The 13486-nt window shown below is 40.0% G+C and overlaps 1 protein-coding gene across 4 annotated transcripts in view; it reads right to left on the reverse strand.

Annotated features, from left to right (window-relative positions):
• Positions 1 to 10485: 10485 nt before the first annotated feature.
• The window catches only part of MICU3 (mitochondrial calcium uptake family member 3), a 112453-nt gene continuing 109452 nt past the window's right edge, over positions 10486 to 13486 (reverse strand). For all 4 annotated transcript variants that reach the window (XM_023252408.2, XM_006930595.5, XM_023252407.2 and 1 more), the window contains one exon: positions 10486 to 13382. The gene's annotated coding sequence lies outside the window, so the exon portion shown is untranslated. The remainder of the gene's footprint in view (positions 13383 to 13486) is intronic.

Here is a 13486-nt window from a genome sequence, read left to right on the forward strand (position 1 = left end):
TACTTATGTTTATGAGTAATTGTTTTATATATTTGGGGGCTCTGGTATTCGGCGCATAGACATTTATAATTGTTAGCTCTTCCTGATGGATAGACCCTGTAACTATTATATAATGTCCTTCTTCATCTCTTGTTACAGCCTTTAATTTAAAGTCTAGTTTGTCTGATATAAGTATGGCTACTCCAGCTTTCTTTTGGCTTCCAGTAGCATGATAAATAGTTCTCCATCCCCTCACTCTCAATCTAAAGGTGTCCTCAGGTCTAAAATGAGTCTCTTGTAGACAGCAAATAGATGGGTCTTGTTTTTTTTATCCATTCTGATACCCTATGTCTTTTGGTTGGCACATTTAATCCATTTACATTCAGTGTTATTATAGAAAGATACGGGTTTAGAGTCATTGTGATGTCTGTATGTTTTATGCTTGTATTGATGCCTCTGGTACTTTGTCTCACAGGGTCCCCCTTAGGATCTCTTGTAGGGCTGGTTTAGTGGTGACAAATTCCTTCAGTTTTTTGTTTGTTTGGGAAGACCTTTATCTCTCCTTCTATTCTAAATGACAGACTTGCTGGATAAAGGATTCTCGGCTGCATATTTTTTCTGTCTAGCACCCTGAAAATCTCGTGCCAATTCTTTCTGGCCTGCCAAGTTTCAAAAGAGAGATCAGTCACGAGTCTTATAGGTCTCCCTTTATATGTGAGGGCACGTTTACCCCTCGCTGCTTTCAGAATTTTCTCTTTATCCTTGTATTTTGCCAGTTTCACTATGATATGTCGTGCAGAAGATCGATTCAAGTTACGTCTGAAGGGAGTTCTCTGTGCCTCTTGGATTTCAATGCCTTTTTCCTTCCCCAGTTCAGGGAAGTTCTCAGCTATGATTTCTTCAAGTACCCCTTCAGCACCTTTCCCTCTCTCTTCCTCCTCTGGGATACCAATTATGCGTATATTATTTCTTTTTAGTGTATCACTTAGTTCTCTAATTTTCCCCTCATACTCCTGATTTTTTTATCTCTCTTTTTCTCAGCTTCCTCTTTTTCCATAACTTCATCTTCTAGTTCACCTATTCTCTCCTCTGCCTCTTCAATCCGAACGTGGTGGTTTCCATTTTGTTATGCATTTCGTTTAAAGCGTTTTTCAGCTCCTCGTGACTGCTCCTTAGTCCCTTGATCTCTGTAGCAAGAGATTCTGTGCTGTCCTGTATACTGTTTTCAAGCCCAGCGATTAATTTTATGACTATTATTCTAAATTCACTTTCTGTTATATTGTTTAAATCCTTTTTGATCAGCTCATTAGCTGTTGTTATTTCCTGGAGATTCTTCTGAGGGGAATTCTTCCGCTTGGTCATTTTGGATAGTCCCTGGCGTGGTGAGGACCTGCAGGGCACATCCCCTGTGCTGTGGTGTATAACTGGAGTCGGTGGGCGGGGCCGCAGTCAGCCCTGATGTCTGCCCCCAGCCCACCGCTGGGGCCACAGTCAGACTGGTGTGTGCCTTCTCTTCCCCTCTCCTAGGGGCGGGATTCACTGTGGGGTGGTGTGGCTCGTCTGGGCTACTTGCACACTGCCAGGCTTGTGATGCTGGGGATCTGGCGTATTAGCTGGGGTGGGTAGGCAAGGTGCACGGGGGCAAGAGGGGCAGGCTTAGATCGCTTCTCCTTAGGTGATCCTCTTCAGGAGGGGCCCTGTGGCAGCGGGAGGGAGTCAGATCCGCTGCCGGAGGTTTGGGTCCGCAGAAGCACAGAGTTGGGTGTTTGCGTGGAGCGAGCAAGTTCCCTGGCAGGAACTGGTTCTCTTTGGGATTTTGGCTGGGGGATGGGCGGGGGAGATGGCGCTGGTGAGCGCCTTTGTTCCCCACCAAACTGAGCTCTTTCGTCAGGGGGCTCAGCAGCTCTCCCTCCCTTTGTCCTCCAGCCTTCCCGCTTTCAGAGCAGAGCAGTTGACTTATGACCTCCCAGACGCTAAGTCGCGCTTGTTGTGGGAACACAGTCCGTCAGGCCCCTCCGCTTTTGCCAGCCAGACTCGGGGGCTCTGCTTGGCCGGCGAGCCGCCCCTCCGCCCCGGCTCCCTCCCGCCAGTCCGTGGAGCGCGCACCGCCTCGCCGCCCTTCCTACCCTCTTCGGTGGGCCTCTCGTCTGCGTTTGGCTCCGCGACTCCGTTCTGCTAATCCTCTGGCGGTTTTCTGGGTTATTTAGGCAGGTGTAGGTGGAATCTAAGTGATCAGCAGGACGCGCGGTGAGCCCAGCGTCTTCCTACGCCGCCATCTTCCCTCCTCCTCCTAATTTATCATTTTAAAGTGATTCCAGTAATCACTTGGGAGGAGATATGGTAAGATGATTATAAAGTTCATCTGAAAGTATAAACATGTAAGAATAATTAAGAGGGGTGCCTGAGTGCTCAGTCGGTTAAGTGTCTAACTTCAGCTCAGGTCATGATCTCACCTCCGTGGGTTCCGGCCCCGAGCATCAGACTCTGTGCTGACAGCTCAGAGCCTAGAGCCTGCTTCACATTTTGTGTCTCCCTCTCTCTCTGCCCCTCCCCTGCTCACGCTCTCCCTCTCTCTCTCTCTCTCTCTTTCTCTCTCAAAAATAAAAATAAACATTAAAAAAAAAGAATAGTTAAGAAAGTTTATGAAAAGAAGAATTTAAGTGTTGTTGTAGAGGGATGTAGACTAGTCTTATGGAATATGAAAACATAAAGCTACAATAATTTAAAAAATGTGGTTACAAGGATAGACCATCCAAAGGAAGAGAATAGTATATAATTCAGGTATATAAAATATATATAAATATAAAATTTAAATATAAAAATATTTAAAATATAATTTGCTTTATATTATGTGGCAAAAAGAATTATTCTGTAAATAGTGCTGGATAAATTGGCTAGATATTTGCAGGGAAATATAGGGTTAGGTCCTCACTTTTTTTTTTTTTTTTTTTTTTTTTACCATTTCACAAAATTAATCCTGGTGAATTTTTTGGTTAAATGCAAAGAAAATACAAACTATAAAAATATATGACAGAGTAGTTACCAATTGGAAGAAGAATTTCTAAGCTTAAAAGCAATGGAAGAAATGGGGTATTTAAAAAAATCACATTCAAATACATAAAAATGAGAACCTTTGAGATTATGTATATGTATATCCCCAACAATACACTGGAAGGTTATTCACTACTTATATGAAAAAAGGGCTACATTTTTATACACAAAGAAATCAAATGAAGAGAGATTTAAGGAACTAAGACCTGGGGGCACCTGTCCAGCTCAGTCAGTTGAGTGTCGACTTCGGCTCGGGTCATGATCTTGCCGTTTGTGAGTTCCAGCCCGTGTAGGGCTCGCTGCTGTCGGTGCAGACCCTTCTTCATGGCCTCTGTCCCCCCCCCCCCTCTCTCTGCCCCTCCCCTGCTTGTGCCCTCTATCAAAAAAGTAAATAAACATTAAAAAAATTTTTAAAAACCCTAAGCCCTCAATATTTGTGACAAAGAACATGAGCCGAACATGTAAATGATAACAACGTCAATGGTAAGCAAACGGTTCCAAAACAAAGGGTTTTCTCCCTTCTGGTAATGGTGGGACAACGTGATCAGACTAACTCTCCCAGAGAGAATAATTCCATGGTACTCTCTCCTGCCACAGCTAGAGCATTTGGGTTCAGGAATCCAGGGGCAGAAGTGAGAATGGCTCCTGTCATTATTACACCTACTACCCACTTAGAGAGTATTTTGCTTCTCATTCCGGCATCTTTGAGCTCTGCTGGTCTGGAGACCTTAGTCCTTAGAAGGAACATGGTTGCACCAGGGGACATAAACATGCTTCCATTAGTGGAGAAAGAAGAGATTGCCGTCTGGCTACTGTGGACTCCTATGCCACTGAACCAGCAGGCAGAAAGATGGGTTGCTCTTCTAGGTGGAGTGATTAGTCCCTATTACCAAGAAGAAACTGGGTTCTGCTACCCAGTAGAGGCAAGAAGGACTGTGTATGGAACCCAGGATATATTGTGGGTTTCTTAGGACTCCATACCCAGTAGGAAGGAAGGGTTAACAGAAAACTAAAGGGACACACACACACACAAATAGACCTACTCTATGACCCAGCAACAGCACTGCTAGGAATTTACCCAAGGGATACAGGAGTGCTGATGCATAGGGGCACTTGTACCCCAATGTTTATAGCAGCACTCTCAACCATAGCCAAATTATGGAAAGAGCCTAAATGTCCATCAACCGACGAATGGATAAAGAAGATGTAGTTTATATATACAATGGAATACTACTTGGCAATGAGAAGGAATGAAATCCTGCCATTGGCAGCAATGTGGATGGAACTGGAAGGTATTATGCTAAGTGAAATAAGTGAGAGAAAGACAGCATGTTTTCACTCATATGTGGATCCTGAGAAACTTAACGGAAGACCATGGGGGAGGGGAAGGGAAAAAAAAAAGGCAAACCGTAGGAGACTCTTAAAAACTGAGAATAAACTGAGGGTTGATGGGAGGTGGGAGGGGGGAAAGTGGGTAATGGGCATTGAGGAGGGCACCTGTTGGGATGAGCACTGGGTGTTGTATGGAAACCAATCTGACAGTAAATTTCATGTTAAAAAAAAAAAAAGAGCGGATAGTGGGAGAAGTCATCGATAACAATTAGGACCTTGTGACCAGTTACAGAAATGACTGTAGTTGCTTTTCATATTTTCCTTTTGCTTCTTATAGGTATGTGCTTATGGGTACATGTCAACAATATTCCTCTTCTCTTTCCTTTCCATTAAAAATGTTTCTATACAGATTGTTAGAGCTTAATTTTATAGTTCAGTCATTAGGCAACAGAATACTCAGTGGAACCGGCATGGATTTTGACGGGTAATTGATAACAGCCACAGTGGTGTATCCAGGGATTGTTGGGCTCATAATTGAGTTGTTTCACTTGCGTATGGCGTTCCAGAGTGTGTAGAGGTTACATATGAAAGCTGAGTGTCAAAGGGGTGGATTATGCTTTTATCAATTAATTTCCTCTTAGCTCCCAATTCCCCCCTTTTGCCTGCTCTGTAATAAAGATGGGCTTTGTAAATGTTTCTGATTTGCCAGCCAGCTTGGTGTTAAACCTTGTCAGTTACAGGGTTCTGGAAGGACACCGGAGGAGGAAGGGATTTTTTCCTCCTGGCGTGGCCCAGTCTCTAGGCTCCCAGGCTCCACCTGTTCCCTGTGTGGTCTTTCCAGTGCTAAGTTCCTGCAGGATACGACCTCCTCTAGGATTTGGTGACCGCCTGCCTCCCCCACTGCTCAATTCAGTGGTATATCTGGGATCCTGACCCCGATCACTGCTCCCACATCCTGTCTTCAGCCGGGGGATCCCAGGGCAACCTTGGAAGTGCGCCAGACTTGGGCAGAAGAAGGCTCCTGCTTCTGGCTGTGCCCAGCCACCTGCAGCCCTGGCCGGCACCTGATGAGCCCCAAGGCTCGCCGTGGACGCTGTGATGACTGAGGGCTCGACTGCTCTGTGGACCGTCCTCTCTGGTACCCCAGACTTCCAGCAAGTCTCACTTAGGAGGCACCTCAACATCTTCACCACCTGGTGAGTCAAAGCTGTGCCCTTTTCAAAGTCTGTTTCTTTAAACCCTTTAGCATATTTATAAGTGCTCTTAAACTTTCTATCTGCAGATTGAAGCATCTGGGCCACCACTGGGTCCGTTTCTAGGGTCCATTTTACCTCTGGCCAAGGGTCACATTTTCCTGCTTAGGGTATAGAATACTTTTGTTTGGGCAGGTGGTCACTATACTGGCAGATCAGCTTGTGCCTATTGTGGATTAATTTTCGGTTTTATTAGGATGGGTTTAGAATTGCTTTTAGAGTAGAGTTACTCTCTTTTCTCAAGTTTATTTATTTATTTTGAGAGAGAGAAAGAGAGGGTATAAGCCAGGTGGGGGGGGGGGCGGGGCGGAAACAGGGAGAGAGAATCCCAAGCAGGCTCCACGCTGTCAGCACAGAGTCTGATGTGGGGCTGGAACTCACAGACCGTGAGATCCTCACCTGAGCCGAGGTTGGACGCTTCACGGACTGAGCCACTCAGGCGCCCCCAGAGAAGTCTTACTCTTAAGGCATGTCTTTCATCGAATTGTTGGGTTGCTCCCTAAGGTCTTCACATCCTGCTGGTTTGAACTCTGATGCCCCTGGCACGGCGTGACCCCCAGTAGTGGCCTTCTGCCATGCAGCCTCGTGGAGTCTAGCCCTGCGTATGTGCAGCATGATAGAAGGATAGGTCTACTCAGCCACAGCTGGACCCCAAACTCTGAATTGAGGTTTTGAGTCCAGCAATTAAATATTTCTAGAAATTCTATCTGGCAAGTATACCTGTTTAATCCCAATGTTCTGTGTTGTTGTGAAACTCATTTTGGTGACTTCAGCTTGTTTCCTAGGGAGCCCTGGTGCATTCTGGGTTCAGTTCCAACGTCTGATTTGTTGGGGTCTAATTTGCGGTCTCTGTCGCTTCTCACAGTGGCTGGCCGTGTCTGGGTTTGCCTGCCTTTAAGAGGTTATGACTGTAATCCAGGAGAGTCCTGTTGGTTTCTTCTTTCAGCCGGTGTGTGTCCCTGGGTGGGTACAGGGGTCTCAGGACCCTTCAGGGTCTGCCTGAAGGTGTTAGCCCAGAGGAGGGGGCCTTGGATTCAGGTTCGCCTCCTGCCTGCTGTTCCAAGGTTCCAAATGCTCACCTGCTGCCAGTACAGAACTCTGGCCTCAGGCCAATCCTGCCCCTTCACAAAGCCTGCAGGCTCCCTCCTCTTCAGGTTCCAGGCACCTGCGAAGTCTGCTGCCCTGGCTGGTTGTTCCTGGTTGTCACCTATGTTCTGGGTTATTTCTAATTCTTCACTCTGGCTACTTGAGGGGCAGGTCTTGGTGTTCTAAAAATTTATGTTTACCTTTTTTTTTTTTGAAGGGAAAAATCCCTGGAGATGAGAAATGCTGGTGCGTGTTGTATCTGGTGGTCTAGTATTGTGGAAGAGACATTTACCTCTGACCTTTTGGGGAACAAAAGTACACGTATTAATTTTATAATTGGGAGAAGAACAAAGAAGTCAACAGCTATCTGTATCTGAATTAGTAATGTACATATTTATGCGGTAAATAATCGCTATGAGAAATTATTGGTATAATCTGTTTTGCATTCTCAGGTTGCCTAATTTATTTCTCGAGTCCAAACACTGGCTAAAGGATACTTTCGGCAGACTGAATCTTTGTAAGTTTTGGAAAAACACATTTAAGTTGACAAATGAAGACTGACATTTTGCTATGCTTTAATAGGCTGAACACCAAGCAAATCTTTTTCCTTTATTTGTTCATTTTGCAATAAGTCTTGACATCACCTTCTCCTCTTTCTTAAATTTGCTTACTTAGCAGGGCACAATGCAGTTTTGATGTACAATCTGATTTCAAAAGAATCTTTGAGACAGCTAATCTGTACACTCACTGTAATAAAATATTACAGCACAAACGGTGTATAAGATACTCACTTTCTTGAGAACCTCTTAGCACCAACGAGCAATGACATTAAAAAAGTATAGATTTTCAGAGTGTTGTGTATGGGTCTTTTTTTTTTTTTTTTTTTTTTTTTGTAGATTTTCCAGCTTGAATCTTTAACTCTTATAGCACCCAGAGCTTGCAGAGTAAAGCCTTCTATGCCACAGACTGGAAGTATCTTTATTCATTGCCTTCCATTCCTAAACTCATTTTATCTCCGTTTAAAATCTGCTAGTAGACTGATCTTACTTTCAAGCTGCTCGCTTCATCCTTGAAAATACACGATAGAAAATGTCATACTGAATTAGACTAAGAGCCAAGTTCAATTCTTGGTCTCTTATGGCAAACATCACTAAAATATGTTTTGTGAGAGAGCATGGCTGCGATCTTCGACTTTTTAGGTCTACTGACTGATTTCCACAGTCAGCCCTTATCAACGAGTCCCTTTCCCATTCCCACCATCCAAGCTGAAATCATGCGATGTTCCATAAATTCACAATCATCATTAGACTCTCATTTTTCTTACAACCATCTCTACTTCAAGAAGTAACTTACCTAACTCTGGATTTGGTGAATAAATCCCCCCAAATCCTGACCTTCATGGACAGAGAAAATAAGGAGGGGACAAAGTTCTCGAAGAAATTATTGCTTTGTTATTATTTTTGCAGAACTGAATTAAGATTTTAGATTGAAAGAACTGTGGAGTGCCCAGCACATGAGTGAGCAATGATCTTTACCAAGTTAGATCAGTGTGAAGTTTCAGAACAGTAGGGACAAAAAGATTCTATTAACTTCGAGAGGGGGGAGGGGGAAGAGAGAGAGAAAAGACCAAACAGGCCAGGAATCAGAATGATATGTGATTTCCTGAGAAAATTATTGAAAGCTGGAGGACAATAGGGCAATGCTTTCAATGTTCTCAGGGAAAAGATGTGCCACCCTAGATTCCTATCCCTGGACGACCTGTCACCACGCAGGAGGTAGAGTAAACGCATTTTTAGGCATACGAGATCTCAAACATTTATCGTGCAGCCTTTCTCAGGAAGTAATGGAGGATTGTGTTCCACTCCAAAATATGAACATTAAAGGAAGACCAGGGATATGGAGAAGGTAAAATAGAATCTTTGGGACAGAAAAGGGAAATCCTAAAATGTTCTGCATCAGGACTGGAAACAACCACTGTGGAAGGAACAATAAGATGGGGAGTCCCAGGAGGCATTTCTAACATTATAATTAAGAACTTACATATTACCTGATGTGTTGCAATGTATTAACAATATATGTTTATTCTGGAGAGGAGTATGGGCATGATTAATGATGGGTCGGCACATGAGAAGTATATAAAAAATGAAGCAAACTGAAAAGGAGAAAATTTTAACTCTATGGAAAGTAAGAAGATGTAGAAGAAAGGAAATATAATGTAATAATTGATTTAACTGAAGTTATGCTTTGCATATACTAAAAGGATGGGGGAAGGGAAATGTGTGTTTTAGAGGGGGATTGTATGAGACAGCCAAATCCCCACCTTCCTTTGTAGGAAGTCAATAGTTAGTAATCTAAAAAATGAAATCAATCAAGAAATATCAGTATAACATATTAAGCTGAAATAGGAAGGGAGACACCAAAAGAAACTGCTACAAGATTGGAAAGTGACAGCCTCTGAGAAGCAGAAATGAGGGTTGATGGGGAGAGATGCTGGTTGTTATTCAACCCTCGAGAGTTGAGTTTTAGAAATATGTATATATATTATATCGTCCATCTATATTATATATATAATATATATTATCCATATAATATATATATATATATATATATATATATATATATGGAAAAAGTTTATCCTTTCCAGACTTTTATAACAAGGTTTTTATTTCCTCTAAGCATTGTATCTGTATCTATAGATACATTAAAGTGTAATTCTGTGCAATGATATTATGCTGTGAACAGAAACAGTATATTGTAGACTCCTCCGTACTTTGCTGTGCTTATAAAATACCTTGCAGATCATCTCTGTCAGTATCAGCATGAGCAGCGGACTTCATTCTTTTTCACAGTTACATGCAATTTCATTGTAAATGTATTGGTGACATGCAAACTTGTGAATGTGTGTGTTGGGACAGTACAATCCCAGAAGTAAAATTCTAGGTCAGAACTCGGAGGCATGACTCTATATTGCCCTCTGAAGATGCTGCACTCAAATTTCTAGCCTCACCAGCAACTGCTACACACGCTTAACCAACACTGCGTATTCCAAACCATTCCATCTCCTCCATCTGGTATGGGAAAGGATGTATTGCCATTATTGATTTAACTTGAATTTCTTTAAATTTATTTTCCTAAAAACTGTCTATTCAATCCCAATTGAAAAATGTGTCCTCATTCCAATCCCTTCTCCAGTCTCTTCTTACTTCTCTATTCCATTTCTCATAATTGTTTGTCCTTCTCTTCCTTTATGACACTGGAAAAAGTTTATCTATTCCAGAAAACTTTTATAGTAAGGCTTAAAAAAATTTAGTGTTTATTTATATTTGAGAGAGAGAGAGAGAGACAGAGTGTGAGCTGGGGAAGGGCAGAGAGAGGGGGGTGGGGGGGGGGGAGACACAGAATCCGAAGCAGGTCCACAGAGCCCTATGCGGGGCTTGAACTCACGAACTGAAAGATCATGACCTGAGCTGAAGTCGGATGCCTAATCGACTGCGCCACCCAGGCGCCCCTAAAATAAGGTTTTCATTTCCTCTAAGCATTGTACATTTATCTGCTGACAGTCACGATTATAGATACAATCCTTGGTTTTCAAGATGCGTGCCAAAAATACTGATCGCGACCTAATGATAATCACAAAGATATAAAGAGAATTCTTTGTGCTGATGTTCATCATATGGTATTTCACGGAATATAAGATGTGACTGATTGCAGGACACACAATTATTTCATGAACTACTAAAAAGTAACAATGCTGCCAATTAAGAGAAAAAAAACCCCACAATGCTTTCTTAACACTTACAATTTTTATTTTATACTTTGTGAATATTATACAATTCATATTTTTACATCTATGGAAGTAAAAGCACTATGTAAAACTGTTAACATATTATAGGCTATAAAACATCAGGTACAGTGTATTCTGAAAACTAGTAAATCTCTAGGAGCTGTCTTCGTAAAACAATGCCTACAAAATGCCAACATCGGTAAAACAGGGGCTGCTGTAGTGCTGGCTTAAGGATTTTAAGCCATTTAAACAATCAGTTCTGTAAAGCAAAATTTATACTCCATTAAGTCACCATGAAAAACTTTCTGAAAAGCTTTTTAGTACCCATGACTATAATTCTATAATGTATGAATTCCTATTATACACTTTGAGAAGCTTTATGGCTCTGTGATTTATTTACACCTATTAAACTGTTGATAAGATTAATCTCACTGGCATGTATTACCATACCAGAGGGACTAAGATCAATGTCGGTTTGGTAACCAACAAAAATTTTCAAAGTTTGAAGAAAGACATTAATCCACAGATATATGTACAAACAAAAAACTAAGTTTCTTGATTCAAGGGCAGGTACATTTATTTTAAGATACTATAAGAATGTACAACAGGTTGCTTTACAATTATATTTTATCATAAGAACAATGAACTGGATAAATTAAATGAACTTCTTAATATGAAATGATACTGAGAAAACAGCATAAACTTTTTACCATGTAGGCTTTCTGTAGAGTACGATACTAAAATTTATGTCTAGTTTCATGTTTCTAAAGAATAATTTGTAGAAGGAAATACTGAGAATAACGGCATACATGTATTTCATGTTACTATTAAAGCATTAAAAATTTTTAATGGATGTAAACAACAATCCAGTGAGATATTTTTACCTCCCAATTTATAGATGATAAAGTTCAAGGGTAATAATATATAATCACTGTAATTTATTACTTTTTCATTTTAATTTATCAGAATATTTTATTCCCTTTTTAATATTATGTTGCAGCCTTACAAATAAATATTCATTTATACTGATAAAAAATAAAGCCTGCATATGTAGTGTGCCTTGGGAGAGTGAAAGAATTATAAAGAATTTTAATGAGCTAATTCATTTTTAAATCTATACTGACAGAAGTGTTCTAAATAGCAATTTCTCCATGTGTGCAAGACAATATAACTTTTAGTCAAAGATGAAAGTAAATTGCATGTCTTCAATTATTTTGGATAGCAAATAATTACTATTGAGAACATTCAGTGTAAGGTAGAATAGACCTTGGACATGTTAAATGAGTGGGTTGGCATTTTCATTTAGTCAGTCAACTGAGTCAACCTTCAAAGCAGGTGAAATTAAAGGATTATACTGCATGGAATCTTCAAATCCATGAATCATATATATTTCTATATCAATGTAATAAATAATGCCAGATAAAGAATGTACAAAGTTTAACAAATACATAGCCAATGCTAATCATAACATCTTCTTGGAAATAACAGTACTTTTATAAATAGGCGGATGCAGAACTACCAATTTCACACTTATAACTTACAAAAACAAAGTCCGTATTTCCTATTTTCATATGCAAAAGCAAGGTGATAGCTGGAGGGTGTGCAATTTACATTAAATACATCTTAGAAAAGAAGATAAATGAACTTACCTTCCACATACAATATATAAATATATTAACTTAACTTCGTTGTTCTATTTTTGTACAGTATCCTTTTATAAACTATACGTTCTAACTGAACAAACTTCCATTAAATGCTATCAAATTATTTTCTCCATGTGAAAACCTAATTTTGTCTCTCTCTAGAAAGTTTTTCTTTTCTCTTTAAGTCTTTTGACTTAATGAATTTGAAATATCATTTTGAAAGAATTAATTTACTTAAGTTATTCATTGTGACCAGCTGTTTGGCATCACTTTTGCACGTGGTCCTTTTGCAAGAAACAAAATCTTAACTTCTACCAAATACAGACATCACTCGTGTACATCTTACATCCGCACCGTGCAACACTCCCGCACAGCACGTCACACGGCTGCAAGACATCACTGCGACTGGCGTTGCCGACACATGCCATCTGCTGTCAGGAGCAGCGGCATGCTAAAGGCGGTCACGACAAGGACAGTAGTTGCTGTAGCCACCACGGTTTCTACCATGAAGATGTGACTTTTTTGGAGAAAAAAAAAATCTGCATTTGAAATTGCTTTACCGCACACATAAAAGAGTATCAGACATTCTGATGACTTTGGCCAATAAACGAAAACTTTTAAAAACTTTTACATGATTCACACAGTATATGTAAAGTACTTTTAAAAGTTAAAAGTACATTGTAAACCATCATATTATATTTATATAGTAGCTTAATTTCTATTTGTTTTTCAAAATTATTTTAATGTAATTAAAAACCTGGTAATAATGGGGATTCATCAACAATTCTAAGGGCCTAAGATAAATCTCAAGTAATACTCATTTTTCTGAAAATAAGTTCACAGTCTAAAACCAAAGAAAATATGTTGTTGCTATTAATTTTTAAGTGATCTAGATTCCAGGAGTCATATATTATTTTGAAATCAGGTAAATTTCTAATAAATAAAAAGTATTTAAAATACATTCTTACATAGTCATTGGAAGTATCTATATACTTCTGAAAGGAATGAAAAAGTACAGAGTTCAGTAAATCAATGCAAAAGCTCAACTTGATAACACATAACATTTACAGTTAGTGAGAAGATGCATATTATCTGTCTTATGTTCAAGAAGTCAATCAAGAAAAACTATATTTAGTGTTTCTTCTTTTCCTCCATTTCTACATGCTGTGATCTGAGACCTGCTTTTACTCTGAAATTTTTGCTTCTTGGATCATCATATAGATAATAATCCTTTAAACTTTGCTTTAGAAGTACCTAATGAGAAAAAATATTAGCAATATTTATTTACGATGAAACCAAAAGGTGATGACATTAATCAACTATTATTATGATAATAATGTGAAACAGTAAGGCACATA

Source organism: Felis catus, chromosome B1 (assembly GCF_018350175.1).
Source record: "Felis catus isolate Fca126 chromosome B1, F.catus_Fca126_mat1.0, whole genome shotgun sequence".
NCBI lineage: Eukaryota > Metazoa > Chordata > Mammalia > Carnivora > Felidae > Felis > Felis catus.